At 40.7% G+C, this 15,559-nt stretch overlaps 1 protein-coding gene, 1 long non-coding RNA gene and 1 pseudogene across 5 annotated transcripts in view; 1 reads left to right on the top strand and 2 right to left on the bottom strand.

The window, feature by feature from the left end:
• The first annotated feature begins 171 nt into the window (after positions 1-171).
• Positions 172-12,490, top strand: LOC144320721 (uncharacterized). 2 transcript variants are annotated; one of them, XR_013386333.1, is made up of 7 exons: positions 172-1,666; positions 2,049-2,183; positions 3,403-3,496; positions 3,754-3,874; positions 6,722-6,806; positions 7,671-7,839; positions 9,363-12,490. It is a non-coding gene; the product is annotated as an uncharacterized LOC144320721 (long non-coding RNA). The 2 variants fall into 2 exon arrangements; XR_013386332.1 differs by having other exon boundaries at positions 172-2,183.
• Positions 9,081-15,559, bottom strand: part of PDCD1LG2 (programmed cell death 1 ligand 2) — a 92,580-nt gene continuing 86,101 nt past the window's right edge. For 2 of the 3 annotated variants that reach the window (XR_013386233.1, XR_013386242.1), the window contains one exon: positions 9,085-14,906. The gene's annotated coding sequence lies outside the window, so the exon portion shown is untranslated. Of the gene's footprint in view, positions 14,907-15,559 lie in introns of all 3 variants that reach the window. The other variant, XR_013386237.1, reaches the window with a different exon arrangement.
• On the bottom strand, positions 9,667-9,737 carry LOC144289307 (U6 spliceosomal RNA; annotated as a pseudogene).

Here is a 15,559-nt window from a genome sequence, read left to right as displayed (position 1 = left end):
TGGGTCGGGCCGGGGAGGCTACCGCGCGCACGCGCGGTGGAGCCTTCTCGCCTCCACCTCGCTCCGCGGCCTGAAGCCCCGCCCCAATCTCCGCGAGCGGCCGCCGCGCTGCGTCGGTGCGCATGCGCCCTGGCCCCCTCCGTGCCCGTCTGCGCCTCCCCCCTCGCAATCTGGACCATTTTGTCTCGGCCGGGTGGGCGGGGCAGGCGCCTGAGGCTTGCAGGGAAATGGGCCGGGCTGGGCGAGACGCTGCCCCCGCGGAGCACGCCCCTCGCCCGGGCTAGCCAAAATTTGGCTTCCTTCGCGGATTGGTGCGGCCCGTGGGCCGGGCCTGGCGCTGCAGCGCCGGGCTGGTTGGGGCGGTTTTGCAGGGGACCTCGAGTCACGTGACTCTTCCTGCTGCGCCCCGTCACCTCCACCCGGTCCTGGGACGTGCGGTCCTTGGCCCCGTGAGCTCCTGTTGTGGGCCGAGGTCTGCGGTGAAAGCCCGCGTTGGAGCTCCTGCCCTCATGGACTTTACAGCCCAGAGGGGGCCTTTATTTAATCCGTCAATACACGACTCACCATGGAAGTGCCTGGACCCTGTCCTCTTTCCTTCGTGTTTCTAAATCTAGCGTGTAATTTTGAAATCAATTTGTATCCTCCTGTCCCTTTACCAACCACAATGTTAGGGCAAGGCTGTCTCTTTTTGGCACCCCCACTTAGAGTATATGCAGCAAAAGACTTGGACATAATTTTAGTGTTGGAACGGACTTCAGCTTACAGTCTCTGGAGTTGGTTAACTTCTGGACCCCAGAGATCACCTTAACAACTGTCCCTTCTTAAATACTGACCCAGCGATTACCTCTGAACGGGACGGTGTGCGTGGGGATGGAGGGTGTGCAGAGAGGGGGAAGCGGGGGCGTCTAGAATAAAAGACCTGCTTCTCATATCTGCTCTTGTTATTCAGTGTGCATTTTTCCACGTTTTTTTAATTAAAAAAAATAGTTGTGTTCGCCCAGATTCAAAACAAATGTTAAATTAAAAAGTAGCAACCCAAACGGCAAAGGAGGAAGCACAGTAACTTAATATCAGATGGACTGTTGTAACTGGTATTCGTAACAAAATATGTAACTTTTCCATAATTTTTTTAAAACATTCTCTGCATTCCCCAGGAGGTGAGCAAAGAAGCCAGGATGCCTCAAATCAAAGCTGAAACTGCTTCACCACTCACTAGCCTCTTGTGGTCAGACTGTGTCTCCTTCCGGGTGTTTGGTTTTTTTCTTTTTTTTCTTTTTTTTTTTTTTTTCTCAGACTTCCAACACAGCAGCCTGGCACGCAGGGAGAAGAGTAAACTCTGAAAATATGTGTCTAATGAAAATTGGATGAAACCCTGATCCAGCTGAAGTACAGCATTAGACAAAGAGAGCCAGGGAGGGTTCTTGACTTACCCAAATAAAACTGTAGAAGAATAACAGTGTTGCATCATACTTTCATCTGACTTACTCAGATTCAGTTATGCACTTGCCAAAAAGAGAAAATGAAAACCAGTTACAGTGCAGCAATTCCTCGGCAATTTTACTGAGAATGTATTCCTTGCAGCTCCCCTTCAGAGGGACTTTGTTCTCATGTGCCTTCTAAGTGAGAGCAACCTACTGCACACATGCCTAATTTATAGAACTTCTAAGTAATTTTTTTTTTGCATTCGGTTTTAACCTTACTTGCTGAGTTTATTAATTTATGTAATTTTTTAGAGAGGAGGGAGGGGCAGAGGGAGAGAGAGAGAATCTTAAGCAGGCCAGCATAGAGCCGGATGCGGGCCTTGATCCCACAAACCTGAGATCATGACCTGAGCAGAAATCAAGAGTTGGGCACTTAAGCAACTGAGCCACCCAGGTGCCCCTACTTGCTGACTTTACAATCTAATTTCCTTGCTATTTTTTTTTTTGCGTGTGGCGTTTAAGATTTACAAAAAAATATTTTCAAATGCCTGACTTGATTTAGTTCCAAGGTAAACCTTCAATGTAGGTAATATTGATGTGATGTTTATTCTCACTTTCTCTGTAAAGAAGCAGGACCAGAGTAGTGGAGGAGTCTTTTCATATGGCCTGAAAAGAAATGTTTCTTCTGCAGACCCACTCATCTTGAGAATGGTTGAATTGAATTGTGCTATGGCTGGAGGGAGTGAGGGGCTGCAGGGTGCGGTGAGTAATATCTGACTTCCTACAACCCTTTACTTAAGGGTTCCACATTGCGGTAGAAACCTTATGGACTGGATTTTCCAACTTTCAGATATCCTATTCTAACCTTACTTTGTAAAATACACTAGCAATTCCATGGCCTGGATCTTCCTTCTCCTTCTCCTATCCCACTACCTTCACTCTCTAGCCAAACCTGTTGAACTGTTCTGGCCTAAGACTAAGCTGGTAAGTGAAAACTAACAGGTATGCGTTTTCAACCTAACAGACCTTTCTTTATTACAAGAAATAATGTTGGTAAGGGTGCACAGAAACAGAAGTACATTTATAAACTGTTGGTGGGAGTATAATTTGGTACAATTTTTCTAAAGTATAGTTGGAATTACATTTAAAAATGAATAGATCTTTATGCACACCCTTGGCCCCAACTATTTCCGATTATTATTTTCTAAGGAAACAAACACTGGTATGTACATAGTTCAACTTTAAGAATGTACCCCACAGGGGCGCCTGGGTGACTCAGTCAGTTAAGCCTCTAACTCTTGATTTCGGCTTAGGTCATAATCTCAGGGTCATGAGATTGAGCCCCACATCCAACTCCATACTGGGTGTTGAGCCTGTTTAAGATTCTCTCTCTCTCTCTCTCTCAGCCTTCCTCTGTTCTCCTGCCCCATCCCCCTCAGCCTCATGCGCGCATTCTCTCTCTCTCTCTAATAAGTGAATGTACCCCACAAAAGTGTCACGAAGAGAAAATAATCTAAATGTCCCCCCAAAAGACAGTAATATAGTCCTTTTAGAATGGAATTTTTTTAATTAAAAATTATGTTGTCTCTCATGAACTCATATTACTTTTGTGATGAGAAAAAAAGTTATGTGAAACAGTAAAATTGCTAATGATTGATAAAGTCCCACTTGTCCTGCTTTCAGTGGAGCCCACAATACTGGCAGATCAAAGGGAGTAATGCAGTAACATGGGGTCTCAGGCCCAGTCCTGAGACTCATCAGAGGAGGCTTAGGAGGAAAGGCACTGTGGGTGACCAGACCATGAGTAAGCCCTGTGCAATGATAGCACAGAATCAGGACCAGATTTGGATTGTGAACGCACCACTCCCTGTGTTTGGGGACCTCCATAAGAAACTATGAAAATATCCACTGTAGACAATATTGCTTTAGTTTGTGATTCTCTGACACTTTTAACTTAACATCTTAATTATACTCTCTTTAGGTGGAATTGATATATTTGCTTCGGGGCTGGACTTTTATCACTTATCCCACTTGGAAGATTGGTAATGAATATCTGAGCACAAATGATCTGATGTGTGAGTTTTGCTTCAGAGTAACCTGAGGGGGAGTGAAGAAGATGGAATTATATATGAAATGAGGTTGGCCATGAGTTGATCATCTTGGAAGCTGAGTGATGGGTACTGGGGAATTCATTGTGTTACTTGCTCTCCTTTTCCGTACGATTGAAATTTTCAGTAATAAAAAGTATAACCATTTAAATTAAAAAGATCATCTCAGTAACTTTGGTCACATGTAACTAACCAGTCTACCTTGTCCCCAATCCTCCCAACAGCGTTAAATATGACTTGGAATCACTTAATTAACTATAAAGGCAGGATGGCTTATGATTAATGGGGCTCCGTGATTGTAAACAAAACTGCAGGCTGCAGCATGAATGGAAACTAGAAAATACAGTGAGTAGTCTATTGTTCCTAATCAACCAAAATTGGAAGAGAGTTACTGTTCTATTCCTTCACTTCAGTCTTTTTAGAAATTAAAAAAAAAAATTGTTGGAAACAGACCTACTTTCACTCAAATTCGCCAATGATAGCAATTGTTCTCAACCAGTTTTCCCATTAAAAAAAAAATCCATATCCCATAACTGAATTTTCTGTGTGCATACTTTATCAAAATAGCAAGAAGAGTTGGAAAGAGAAATTGTTTAACTCCATAGTGTGAGATAATTGACAGTTCACCATAATTCTAATTAGACCTCTCTCTCCCCCTCCCTCCTTCCCTCCCTCCCTCCCTCCCTCCCTCTCTCCTCCTCCTCCTCCCTCCCTCCCTATTCAGACAAACATGTCTTCATTAGTTTGGACAAAAATTCATAGTCATTGTGTTATTCCTTTATCTCTCATGTTTACCAGTGAGCTTGAAGTCAAATTTCATGCCCACTTATAACAAAACATCCTGGTATGTAATAATTTTTACTTCTGTCCTATTCTCATTCATTATTTTTTCAAGATTTTGTTTATTTACCCATGAGACACAGAGAGAGAGAGGCAGAGACATAGGCAGAGGGAGAAGCAAGCTCCCTGCAGGGAACCTGATGCGGGACTTGATCCCCAGGACTCCAGGATCACACCCTGGGCCAAAGGCAGATGCTCAACCACGGAGCCACCCACGTGCCCCTCATCCATTATTGTTATGTTTTTCACTAGCTTTAATCTGACAACTTCAAGAATTATAAATCCGAAGTGAGTACAGTTCTAGAAATCAGCAGTTTCCATGGAACTGTTTTATCAAACCAAATCTTAACACTAACTGTGTGACTTCACTGTTCTGTGACAATCTAAAAGGTTATAAAAGGGCAACACTGTTCTTTTCATTATCTTTTAGTATGGTTGATATTCTTTTATTGTGGTAAACACATAACATAAAATCTACCCCTTAACTATTTTTAAGTGTAGAGTTGACTAGCTTGAACACATTCATAATTGTGAAACAGATAACCAGAACTTTTTCATCTTGCAAAACTGAAACTGTATTCATTAAACAATAACTTCTCTTTTCTCCCTTCCCCCTTTCAAAAACAATTCTACTTTCTGTTTCTGCGATTTTTTTTTTTTTTTTTTACTACTTCAAATTCCTCACATAGGTGGAATCGTATGGTATCCATCTTTTCCTCACTGGCTTATTTTACTGAGAGACGTCTTCAAGGTCCATCCGTGTTGTGCCTGTAACAGGATTTCCTTCGTTTTTAAAGCTGAATAATATCCCTGTGTGTGTGTGTGTGTGTGTGTGTGTGTACATACCACATTTTGTTTATCCACTTATCCATTGATGGGCACTTGGATCGCTTCTACATGTTGGCTCTTGTGCAAAAGCTGCTGTGAACTTCGGCGTGCAAATATCTGTTCAAGTACCTGTTTTCAATATACACCCAGAAGTGGAATTGCTGGATCATATGTAGTTTTATTTTTAATTTTTTAGGAACCTCCATGCAGTTTTCCATAGAGGCTGCACCATTTTATGATCCCATGAACAGTGCACAAAGTTTCCAATTTCCCCATATCCTCACCATCTCGTTTTCATTTTTTAAAAGGTATCTGCCTTCATGGTTGTGAGATGACATCTCATTGTGGTTTTGATTTGCATTTCTCTGATGGTGAGGGATATTGAACATCCTTTCATATATTTGTTGGCCATCTGTATGTCATCTTTGAAGAAATATTATTGCCTTTGATACTATGTCATGTCAGCAGGTCTGCACTTCAACTCAAAGATTTGCTCTTCAGCTTTGAAGTTTCAGAGGATGTAATTTTAGCCTGAACATGGTTAATCCTTACGCTCAAAGAATGGCAAAACTCTTACAAGTATGACATCATAGTCAGAATGGCCTTTAAATAGTATCTAGTGCAGTTTCCAGACCCAAGAGAGATATAAGTGGATTTCTCTCTCTCTCTCTCTTTTTTAAAAGACTTTTTATTTATTCATTTGGGAAAGAGAGGGTAGCTCAGGAGTGATAGCATGAGTGGGGGGGGGGGGGCAGAGGGAGAGGGAAAGGCAGACTCCCTGCTGAGCAGGGCCTTAGGAACAGAGCAGATGGGAGCTACCAGTGGCTCCACCCCAAGACCAGGGGATCATGACCTGAGCCAAAAGCCCATGCTTAACCGACTGAGCCACCCAGATGCCCCTAGGTTGCATATTTTTAAAAAAGGACTAGAGGGACAGCCATCAAGATATTGGTAATCATCATCTATAGAAAGTATAATGACAAATGATTTCTTTTTTTTTAAGATTTTATTTATTTTTTCATGAGAGACACAGAGAGAGAGAGAGAGGCAGAGACACAGGCAGAGGGAGAAGCAGGCTCCATGCAGGGAGCCCGACGTGGGACTTGATTCCGGGTCTCCAGGATCGCACCCCAGGCTGCAGGCAGCACTAAACCGCTGCACCACCAGGGCTGCCCACAAATGATTTCTTTTTTTTTTTTTTTTTCACAAATGATTTCTATATTCTTTTTTATTGTTAGCATTCTCTAAACCTTTTATTTTATAACCAGGAGAATAATAATTTTTTTGAGAAAAGTATATTCATTTGTTATTGAGGAAATCAGTTTTCACAAAGTGTGGTCTGCTCATCAACTGCACCAGAATTACCCAAGACACATTTAAAATGCAGACTCCTTGGCCATGTCCTAAGTCAAGAGTTAGCATTTTTAACAAATATCCTAGTGATTCTCATGCATTAATAAGGTTGATAAAGAGTTGATTAGTAGTAAAATTGCAAAAGGCCCCCTGTTTATACTCTCTACACAGGTGCTAGAATTTCTTCTGATCCACATCCTTAGTTATCCTATCAGCACATACACAAGACAGAAAGTGCAATGGGTTCCTGGTTGAGGTGAGCATGATCCCTCCTCCTGCAAACCTGAATTTTCTTGATCTCCCAGTGAAAGAGCTATCTGAAGGATGTAACAACCCCACTACAGAGAGCAGATGAGACTAAGTAGTTGTCATGACCTGAGGTCATTCAAGAGCAACCATCACCAGTGAGTTGAGCCCATCATGCTACTGGACTGGCTGGCTCATCCCCATCACTTTCATGCTGCCATGCTGACCCTCTAAGCTCCCCTTAACTATTCACCATCTGTAGAATGAAAATGATAATATCTATCTATCAGATTTTCACTTTTTTTAGGATTTTATTTTTTTAAGTAATCTCTACACCCAATGTGGGGCTCGAACCTACAACAAACCTACAACCCCAAGATCAAAAGTCACAGGCTCTACCTACTGACCCAGACAAATGCTCCAGATTTTTCACTTTCTTTTAATGCTAGAAATGCTAGAAACCAAGAGCTCAGACTACTCCATGCCTTAGAGAAGACCTTCCTAATGGTTGGTGTTGTTTCACAAATCATAGTAACTAGTATTTATCCAGCCCTTAACTGAGTGCTAGAGACTGCTCGAAACACTCTGCATGAATTAATTTTTATCCTCTTAATAATCACATGAGGTAGATATTATCCCTGTTTTCCAGATGAAGAAACGGTTTATAGAGAGGCTCCAGGTTCACAAACTCAGGAAGTAGTGAAGTCCAAACTTGAGCCCAGAACCCCAACACTTAACAACTTCACTTACTGTCTCTTTCCACAAACTTATCTTCTCACTAACTAAATACACATAATAATTTATGTCAGACTGACTTAATAATTAATTTTTTTAATTCCTAAGAATATTTTTTCCTACTCAACCCTTAATGCAGAAAAATTACTCTAAGAAAATGAATGAGATCAGCATTTTCACCTTTACCTGAAGGATAACATCCTTTGTAGCTCAAGCAAAAATGAAGATAATAATTTATCCAAAAGGCCATGGGAATTCTTGGAAATAAGCAGTGCAAGGAAGAGAGAAGAAGGAATCATATTAGCCAGGTATGATGTCAGAGGCTATAAATGAATCAGGGATTAACCTTTTAAAAATTGGATGGTATTTTGACATTAACCCACCCACCTCATTCAACATATGACTCACCAAAGGAAGACTCTCTCCCTACTGAAGTGACTTCCTAAAAATACTCGAGGTAATACTGCAGACTCTTACTCTTACTTTCCTCCAAAGGTCCCTAGGGTTTGATTGTGTTCTTGCTTTATGCTATACCTTCTGTTGCTTCCCAGCATAGAAGGATCTTGTTCTGTAGGACTCAGAGAAAGCAGCATAAGGCCCCAATATCTCCCCTCAACCTATACTTTCCCAGTCCCACGCAAGCTCATTATTCTCAAAGGTTGTCTCAGGGTTCCTCTATAGCAAAGGAGAAATAGCAAAGAGCTCCTTCCATGTTTTTACCTTGACCAGGTAAGGGGAAGCACCTGGGTGTAGATCAGCCTAGTGTGTGGATCAGAAAAGGAAGTTGGCCATTGTCTGTACATACGTTGCTTTAAGGCCATGTCTTTCCATGACATGGCAGATAAAAATAAGTTTATTTGTTAATGTCTGTTAAAAAGCAGTAAGGGGTTATTTAGCTCTGTAGCCAAGACTTCTGCTGAAAATACCATTTTGCTAAAATGTGGCTAACATACTGGGATGCTTCAAGGTGCCAGGGATGGGGAATGGGTGCTGAGATCCTCTAAAGGTTACCTCAAAATACCCTATTTTTGCTTATACGGTTCCCTCTTGTGGCTAAAGTATTGACTAGAAGAAATATTTACTAAAGGTTTTATCGTCCTCTATTTTTTTAAAAATTCTACTATTGAAGTATAGTTGACACACAATGTTATACTAGCTTCAGATGTAGAGTGATTCAACATTTCTGTACATTACACTATGCTCCCCACGATAAGTGTAATCACTGTTACCATACACTGTTATTACAATATTAGCTATCATCCTCACCCTCTTAATCTACAGATTTTATAAAAATAATGGGCATTTCTAAGTTTCTTCATGAAAGCATGAATAACTACTCCCAAGCAAAAGTTTCAAGACAAACTTATTCAGATCATACAAACAGCATATAATCAATTTTGAAGATGTCCAGTTGCAGGCAAAACTCACTTAATGCACATATGAAGTTGAGTATATGAAACCAAAAACAACCAAAGAATTAAAATGTGTGAACACAATAGTTGACACTTGATAATACCATTAACCTAACAAAGCAAGTTTCCCATGCTCGTGGTAGTCCCTGAAAATGTATTTTGGTACCACTGGAAGTCTAGTTAATCAATGAAGGGCCTGGAATCACAAGTGGAGAAACGATCCTTTATTGCAGTAAAGTTGGTAAAAGAGGCTAATGTAATATGAAACAGTATATAGCATTACTATATTCAGGTTATATGTTACATGTAAATTATATATCCTCCAAAATTTTATACGTAATTTTTCATTTACTTACAATTATATCCTCCATGTTCTGTGGAGAACATGTTGACATTTCTATCTCATTTTATTATTCCAGGTATTAATAATTGCATTTCTTGGGTTCTCTCACTTTCAATGAAACTTTGGACAAATATAAGTTTAAAAAGAATGGAGCAAGAGAACTTCTGAAAGAATTCCACCCAACCAAGCAGTCAAGTAACCACCCAGTGTGTCAAGATTCAATAATCCTCCAAAACCTTTCTCTGCTGTCTCACACAGACACTGCCCCCCTTCAAGAACAAGGAACCATCTATGAGCTGCTTCTCCATGCTCCCCTTCCAGCAATGCAGCACCTCTTCTACCTGGGCTCTCTTCCTTCATAGGCTTACCTTTCCTTTACTCTTGCGCAGGGGCCATGTTAATCTTCTCTGTATCGTTCCAATTTTAGTATATGTGCTGCCGAAGTGAGCACCTTTTTTTTACTCTTGATCTTCATTTTGGCTCCCCTAGAAGCTGACTCACACATACAAATAGTTTATTTGGGTGGTGATGCGAGGAAGTGCCCACAAGGGCAGTAAGACAAGGGAAGGAAGGCAGCCAACAAAGGGAGTGTTTTCAAGCATGTTAGCATGGTGGGTAACAGGCACTTAGTCCCCCTGAGGAATTCTGGGAAGCAGTACAGAACCCATGCCTCTGAGTTACTCTACCTGAGAAGTGAGGGAACTAGAGATTTATACACCAACTCTTATCAGTCATTAGTGAAGAGCTGCTCCTGGGAGGTGTTAAATCTTCACGTACTCAGTGTCCATGCTCACAGTTGGACCTCCGGCCACTAGAAGAAGCCATTGCAAGCTGATGCACCTGCTCCTGCTGGCAGTTGATAAAGCCCCATGAAGACATGGCCAGCACACCAACAGCATCTGTTACACTGGTGTCTGAGGTTCTACACATTTTTTTTTTTAAGATTTGATTTATTTATTTTTTTTTTGAGAAAGAGAGAGAGAGCATAAACAGGGGGATGGGCAGAGGGAGAAGCAAATTCTCCACTGAGCAGGGAGCCTGGTGTAGGGCTCAATCTCAGGACCCTGGGATCATGACCTGAGTTGAAGACAGATGCTTCATTGACTGAGCCACCCAGGCACCCCTGGTGTCTGAGATTCTAATCTAGTAGTGAAACCCATTACCAAAAGGCAGGGCTCACAGCACAGGAAAGATCAAAGGCTCTGGAGAGACAGATTGGTTTCAGAATCAGGATCTTTAACCTCTCTAAGCTTCAAAACTCCACAGAAGATTGTTGTGGGGATTGAATCATGTCATTCCTGTAAAAGCCCCCAATATTGTGATTGGCACACAGTACATAGTCCCCAAAATCCTAGTTATGAACATTTTTATTAACACCTGATCTCCTCCCAGAGACCTAAAGTCAGACACAACCTGAAAATATTCTGCTTGCCCAGGCTGCCCAGCAGGGACCCAGAAGTTTCCATCTTGCTCCTGGCACAGCATTTACTTTGGCAGAAGTGAGCAGAACTGACAAAACTTCTGGATTTCAGTCCAGCTACTGTAGCCTTGAGGACAAGGCTGGATGGAGCCCTGAATTATCATCAGAGCCGGGTGAGGATTGTCTCCAGCTGAGTGGGGCTCGAAAGGTCACAAAAGAGTGGACAGATCCCCCAAGCAATAGGTTCTAGGGCAAGTCCACTTTGGAATCTATTTTTCTACCCAGCCACTCTGACAGTCTTTAATTTTTTTTTCTTTATGTTTGTGAGGAAAAATAGAAGAGGAAAAAAACTAGTACTTCTTACTCTCCATAACAAGTTCCAACACAAAAACATAACTGCCCTTTCAATAAGCAAGTATTTTTGGAATTCCTTAGTTGAAATGAAATTACATGGTTCACATACTCAAAGCAATTTTTTTCCAACTGTTTTTTCCTCCCCAGTCAGTGGAGACCAGACTTTTGGAAAAGCTCAGACTTTCATTAAAATTCAGCAATGTAGGATAGAAGAGCTGGGTGGGTCCTGCTCAGACTTTTCTTTGTTGCTAAACATCTCTACCGAACTGACAGCAAGTACAGATTTTGGGAAGGCCATGGAGAGCCCTATGAGGCCACATAAAGACAACAACAAAGGCAAGTTTTGAGGAAGAAAATGTCTGTTTTCTAAATTACAGAAAACACAAATTTTCCGATTCTTAAGGTAATGTCTGAAATAAACATATAGTAGATTTATTTCATCATGGTGCTGTATTTTTCTAAATTGCTCATTGATAGTGAAGATTATAATTGAAATGACAAATTTCAAAAAATGTTTAGCAATGGGTATTTACAGATTCTTGATGAAAACTTATTGCATGCCTTAATGAAGATAACCATATCCTTCAAAATTGGCACTGGAAAGAGAATCTTCACGTAGAGAGGAATAGCAAGATTGTATACCCCTCTTAGGCTCATCCTCCCGTTGGCCTGTGGGGAGAAAGCACTGTTTTCTGCTTTAATATTGACATAAGCCAGGGCAGTAGATTGGCAGGATTCTGAGAGTATGTCCCAATAAACTTCCTGTACCCTAATCTCTGTCTGCAGAGTCTGCTTCCCCGAAAACATACTTTGTGGCAGGTACCCACAGCCCAGGGGTGCATATCCAGACACATGAACTCTTTAAATCTAGACCCAAAATAGTAAAGAAGGAGAAGGCCAAAGCAGCCTATTATTGTCTGTAGGTGGACCTGTCTACGCTCAGTGATTGGTGGCCTCTTCCTCTTTGCAGAAGGAAGTTTGACTGTCTGTTGAGGTCTCTGAAAAATAACCACATCAGAATATAACCCAAGAAGTATAATATTTATAAATCTCTGTAGGTTGTGGGGACATTTTGTTATAAACTATCTTACAAATAGTCAAAATAAATTAGCAAAAAAGAATAGAGTGACTTAAAAGAAATGAAAGAGGTATTGACATACCTCACTTTGTAAAAAACACAGTCCTAGAAAAGGGGACCATGAATCACATTTTGGTGAATTAAATTATATTTTAATGTCAGTAGTGGAAGTTACCATTTCTTAAAGATTTCTGTGACAACTAGTTTGGCAGAGAAAAAATTGCAAATTGAAATCATCACCTTCCAATTTGTTACTTTATGAAACTAGATTTTCATTTACTGAAATTATTTATTTATTTTTAAGATTTTATTTATTTATTCATGAGAGACACACAGAGAGAGAGAGAGAGAGAGAGAGCGGCAGAGACACAGGCAGAGGGAGAAGCAGGCTCCATGCAAGGAACCCAACGAAGGACTCAATCCGGGTTCTCCAGGATCAGGCCCTGGGCTAAAGGTGGCGCTAAACCGCTGAGCCACCCGGGCTGCCCTACTGAAAGTATTTAAAGTATTTGTTATTTGCATCTTCTTTCATTGAAATGAAAGTGTTTGTAAACATATGTGTAGAAGCATTTGGGAATAGCCCTGTGCTTAACTCATTAAAACTACATTAATTATAAAATAAAGTTGGGATGCCTTGGTGACTCAGCCGTTGAACATCTGCCTTTAGCTCAGGTCGTGCGTGATCCCGCAGTCCCCGGGATGGAGTCCACATCAGGCTCCCCACAGGGAGCCTGCTTCTCCCTCTGCCTATGTCTCTGCCTCTCTCTCTGTCTCTCATGAATAAATAAATAAAATCTTTAATAAAATAAAATAAAGTGATATTCAAAATATAAAACCATAGCAAAATATCTACTATAGAATTGCATTCAACCCTAATTAATTACTCTTGGCCCAATGACTTTAGATACAGAGGGAGAAAAAGTCGCTTCAAGTTATATATTGCTGTAATATTCTTGAGGAGATTAGCCAAACTCTTTCCCAGTACTGGAACTTCGTTGTACTATTATTGCTCAAAATAAATGCATTGACAAAGATGTATAATTCTCTCCCTTAAATAATTTTAATTCTTTTTTTTTCAGTAGGCCCCACATCCAATGTGGGGCTTGAACTCATGACCCCAAAATTAAGAGTCACATGTTCTTCCAACTGAGCCAGCCAAGTGCCTCAAATAACTTGAATTCTAATGCTGTGTTTTTCTTTTTTTAATGCTGTGTTTTGACAGTGAATTTAAACTGCATCTAGATGAGTAGTCAAGAAGAGAAAAATGAAGGTTAAGAATGTACTCTCCTATTCTGCCAAACAGTGTTTTTGCTCCCTTAGATTAGCAGTCACAGAGCAACCATGGATAATTTGGCATCAGATTTGGACAGGGGATTGAAAATTTGGCCTTAGCTCAAAGCCAGTAATTCACATTTAAATAAAATGAACATTTGGATGCTGTGCTCAAATTTGGTTAAGGTTATATTATACAATCCAGGAGGAAATCAGTCCTGAGATCACATCTATTTGCAGTGGAATGAGTAACTTCCTTTGGAGAATAATAATAATGGTACATTTGTTATTGCAAAGCTATCTAGGCCTGCATGTATGATATCATCGAGGCAACAGGCACAAATACATGGGTTGAGAATGTCCTTCAGAGAAGAGGAATAGTATATATCCAGATCCAAAATACTGACATGTACTCTTTTGAGTAGAGTTTCAGATGGATGAGGATATTTGTTTAAAATAGGCTTCTAGAAAACTGCTAGAACTGATGAATGAATTCAGTAATTAATTGCAGGATACAAAATCAATGTACAGAAATCTCTTGCATTTCTATACACTAATAATGAAGTAGCAGAAAAGGAAGTTAAGAAAACAATCCATTTCTAATTGCACCAAAAAGAACAAAATATATGGGAATAGACTTAACCAAGGTGAGAGACCTGCACTCTGAGAACCATAAAACACTGATGAAAGAAATTGAAGGTGACAAAAACAAATGGAAAGACACATTCCATGCTCATGGATTGGGAGAACAAATATTGTTAAGATGTCTATATCACTCAACTGAATCTACAGACTTAACGCAATGCCTACCAAAATATCAACAGCATTTTTCACAGAACCAGAACACATAATTCTTAAATTTGTACAGAAATACAAAAGACCCCAAATAACCAAAGCAATCTTGAAAAAGAAGAACAAAACCGGAGATATCACAATCCCAGATTTCAAGATATACTACAAAGCTGTAGCAATCAAAACAGCAAGGTACCAGCATGAAAATAGATGCACAGGGCCACCTGGATGGTTCAATCAGCTAAGTGTCTGCCTTTGGCTCAGGTCATGATCCCAGGATCCCATAAAGTCCCATATCGAGCTATATCGAGCTCCCTGCTCAGTGGGGAATCTGCTTCTCCCTCACCTTCTCCCTCTGCTGCTCCACCTGCTTGTGCTCTCTCTCTCTGTCCAATAAATACATAAAATCATTTTTTTAAAAAAGAAAATAGATGCAAAGATCAATGGAACAGAATAGGGAGCCCAGAAATATGCCCATGACTATATGGTTAATTAATGTATAACAAAAGAGGCAAGAATACACAATGGGAAAAAGTCTCTTCAACAAATGGTGTTGGGGGATCCCTGGGTTGCTCAGTGGTTTGGCGCCTGCCTTTGGCCCAGGGCGCCATCCTGGGGTCCCGGGATCGAGTCCCGCGTCGGGCTCCCGGCATGGAGCCTGCTTCCTCCCTCTGCCTGTGTCTCTTGCCTCTCTCTCTCCATGTCTATCATGAATAAATAAAAAATAAAAAATAAATCTTAAAAACAATGGTGTTGGGAAAATTGTACAGCTACATGCAAAAGAATGAAACTGGACCATTTTCTTACACCATACACAAAACTAAACCCAGAATGGATTAAAGACCTAAATATGGGACCTAAGACCATAAAACTGCTAGAAGGAAGCACAGGCAGTAATGTCTCTGACATTAACTGTAACAACATTTTCCAAAGAAGTCTCCTTAGGCAAGGGAAAGAAAAACAAAAATAAACTATTGAGGGTACATCAAAATAAAAAGCTTCTGGGGAACCCTGGGTGGCTCAGCGGTCTAGCACTGCCTTTGGCCCAGGGCTTGATCCTGGAGCCCCGGGATCGAACCCCACATCAGGCTCCCTGCGTGGAACCTGCTTCTCCGTCGGCCTGTGTCTCTGCACCCCCCCTCCCTGTGTCTCTCATGAATAAATAAATAAAATCTTTTAAAAATAAAAAATAAATAAAAAACTTCTGCACAGCAAAGGAAACCATCAAGAAAATTAAAAGGCAACCTACTTGAATGGGAGAAGATATTTGCAAATGACGTAACTGATGAGGTATTATCCAAAATATATAAAGAATATATATATTATATATATAAAGAATTTATACAACTCTACACAC

The sequence above is a fragment of the Canis aureus genome, chromosome 1, assembly GCF_053574225.1.
Source record: "Canis aureus isolate CA01 chromosome 1, VMU_Caureus_v.1.0, whole genome shotgun sequence".
Taxonomy (NCBI): Eukaryota; Metazoa; Chordata; class Mammalia; order Carnivora; family Canidae; genus Canis; species Canis aureus.
The sequence above is the reverse complement of the archived record's forward strand: the minus strand, read 5'-3'. Positions and strand labels throughout refer to the sequence as shown.